This window comes from Lepus europaeus, chromosome 10 (genome assembly GCF_033115175.1).
Source record: "Lepus europaeus isolate LE1 chromosome 10, mLepTim1.pri, whole genome shotgun sequence".
NCBI lineage: Eukaryota > Metazoa > Chordata > Mammalia > Lagomorpha > Leporidae > Lepus > Lepus europaeus.
The window spans coordinates 17,913,995-17,917,334 of record NC_084836.1 but is presented as its reverse complement, the minus strand read 5'-3'; positions in this window follow the sequence as shown (position 1 = coordinate 17,917,334).

The following is a 3,340-nucleotide window of genomic DNA, read 5'->3' as shown; positions in this document are numbered from 1 at the left end:
GAAGGAAAGCAGGGGACCCCGGGGAGAAAGGAGGGAAGAAAAATATTGCTCGGGAAGGAGAGTGTGGCCTTTGAGGCGCCTATGGGAAAACCAGCCCACTGTGTGCCTTTGCCTGGATAAAGTTGTTGAGCCGGGAGCAGCAGCCGTCAGAGGGTGGCTCCTTGTGTTGGAGGAGTTGGAAATTCTATCAATAACCCTGTCCCAGACAGAAGTAAAGCTGGCATGCAGTTCCCCCAGCCGCCTCCCGGCAGCACACACAGCTCCTGGCCTCCCCCAACTATCTCTTCTTTACTAGGAAAACAGTCTGTCTCCATTGTCCAGGTGCCAGCAGGGCCTTTGGCGAAAGGGAGGCCAGCCAGCCCTCTGATCAAACTCAAAGGTTAGTTAAAAGACAAAAACAGCTGAAAGTCTTCATGAATAATGCTGGGCCAGCCCACCCCCACCCGAGCCTCCCCCCACACCCCCCAGCTCAGTGTAGTGCAAGCGGTACTCAATGCCCTACCACTTTGTTATGCTGCTCGCCTAAGTCAGAATTTCACCGAAAGGCCCAGAAGAAAAGCTCCCACAATTAGGGGTCGCCTGTCAGAAAACATTAACGCCTTCCTCTCCCAGCCTGTCAGGCCTGCTGCACATGCACACCGCCATGGCGAATTGGCCCTCCACCCCGTGAAGCGCCTGACGGCCCAAGGAGCAGGAATTTGCAGGGCAAAGGAGATGGTGCTGGCCTAAGTGGGGTTTCTGCAGTGTCCTGATGCCCGGAGAGGCCCCCAGCTTCTGCGTCCTAGGATGGACCAGGAGAGGTCATAGAAGATAGTCTTGCATGGGCACACACACTTTCCTAACCATGGCCAAATAGCACAGCTTCTTCCTGCAACAGAAATGGTTAAAATATACCAGGACACACATGTCTCCCATTTACTGAATATCTGGCAGGTGCCAGGTGGCTTGTTTTATTAATGATCACATCATTTAAGGTGGTGCATTACTACTAGCTACCTTATAGGTGAACAAAAATGGAGGGGCTCAGAGACGTTACAGGACTCATCGGTGGTCTGAAAGCTATGCAGGGAAAGAGACAGGATTTGAGCTCAGATTTTTCCCTGACTCCAATTTCCACACCCTTTCCACCATAATCCAGTCCTTAGTTACTCTACGAAGGTCCACAGACCTTGGAGTGGGCTTTTGGCACAGTGTTTAAGCTGCTTGCATCCAATATTGGGGTGCCAGGGTTTGAGTTCTTTCAATTTGAATTTCCTGTGAGGTAGTGGGTTATGATTCAACTATTTGGGTCCCATCTACTCATGTGGGGGACCTGGATTGAGTTCCTGGCTCCTGCCTTCATCCTGGTCCCACGCTGCCTGTTGCAAACATTCAGTTAGGGGAGTGGGCCTGCAGATGAAAGATCTGTCTCTTTGTCTCTGTCTTTCTGCCTTTGTATATGTGCACACATATGCACATGCACACAGCCCAGCTCTATGTTTATTTGCTTCTGAAAACATTGCCAACACTCCAGCATATTCTTGGCCATCTTTTTGTATTACCAATATTCCCTTACACTTGGAACACTACCTGGCATGTTCTTGACACAAAAATGTGGGGGGAAACTATGAGGGAAGAAAGAGGGAAAGAAAAGGAAATGATTTTTTTAAAAGATCCTTTGGATTTTCTTTGAATGTTGTTTGGGTGAAAATAGAATAAGATAAACCATGTAAAACACAAAGCATGCTATCCAGCACATAATACGTGCTCAAAAAAATTCAGTTGAGGGTGAAATAAGAGTTAATGTTTTAGTTTTGTATATCAAGAAAATATATAACAGAACCAGTGCTGTGGTATAGCAAGTAAAGCAACCACCTGCAGTGCCGGCATCTCATGTGGGCACTGGTTCTAATCCTGGCTACACCACTTCTGATCCAGCTCCCTGCCAACATGCCTGGGAAAGTAGCAAAAGATAGCCCCAGTGCTTGTGCCCCTGCACCCACATGGGAAACCTAGAAGAAGCTCCTGGCTCATAATTTCAGGCAGGCCAGCTCTGCTGTTACAGCCATTTTGGGAGTAAACCAGCAGATGCAAGATCTCTCTCTCTCTCCCTCTCTCTCTCTCTCTCTCTTTCTCTCTAACTCTGCCTTTTAAGTAAATAAATATTTTTTTAAAAAAATGAAAATATATGCCATGCACCTGATTACATCTATGAAGCAAAATGCTATTCTCTAAGTTATTAGGGAATTTTCTGTGCTGTTCACACCATCAGGATAGTGTTAGATAAGGCAAAGACCATGTTCACAGGTCTTAAAGAGACCCCTGAGGAATGTGGAAGAGATCCAGGGTTTCCAAAATCTTAACAGTCACCCCACAGAAACAGCAGAATGGTTTGGTTCCTACATATCCCTCCCTGGTGAAGCAGGTAGAAAATTGTCAGCCCATGCTGTGGAAGAGAAACATGAAGCTCCAAGGAGTGACTACTTTGCTAGGAAATAATAAGTTCAAGATATTAGAACTGGTCACGAGGCTTCCTTCCAAGAGCCTAATCGTCTTAACATCCTAGAATGATTCACAACTTTGGTCTCTTCTCCTTAGATGGAAAATTTTCAGAAAACACTCATGGAAAGTCAAGGACTAGCAACCATTCTATAGCATCAGATGCTAGTGGAAATCACTTAGATTTGCTTCATCTCCCAGGCCTCCAGGACTGCTGTTGCTACACCTCTCGGATTTTATCTAGCAATCAGTTCTAATGTCCAAAATGCTGATGAAAAACAATACAAAAGAAAACAAGAAAAACACCACACAGAATTCCAAGGGTGTTTAATAATTCTGTAAAAGTTGGCCAGGTTCTGGGCCTTTATTTTTTCATTGATTCCTAGTGTGTTGATTGTGGTTTCTAGAGGGAAGGGGTAATCTTCTACAAGTCCCTCTTTTTCCTACATTTTCTCAATTTCCTCTTTCTCTGGGTAAATTTCATCTTGCAGGAGACATATTCTGTAATTCATATGAAATCATTAGCTCACAGACTGCTGGCCAAACATACTGGGGGGGGGGGGTGCACACAATCCACACCTGACAACCCCCACAACACACAGAATACTTTGGGGAAATATTTCATTGCTTGGCTAAGTCCAGAATGCAATGCTGTTGGAAATGCAGACAGCCCTTACCAGAAGCTCCCTGCCACACACCACACCCACACAAGCACATCATATAGGACTCCTAATGGGAAAACTATGGAGCCTGTGGAACCACAGGGATGTGACCAATGGTGGTTGAGGTGAATGAATGCTGGAATCTTTTCCCTTAAAAGTCCTTGCAAAAACAGAATGACCAAATATCATAGCCCTTGGAT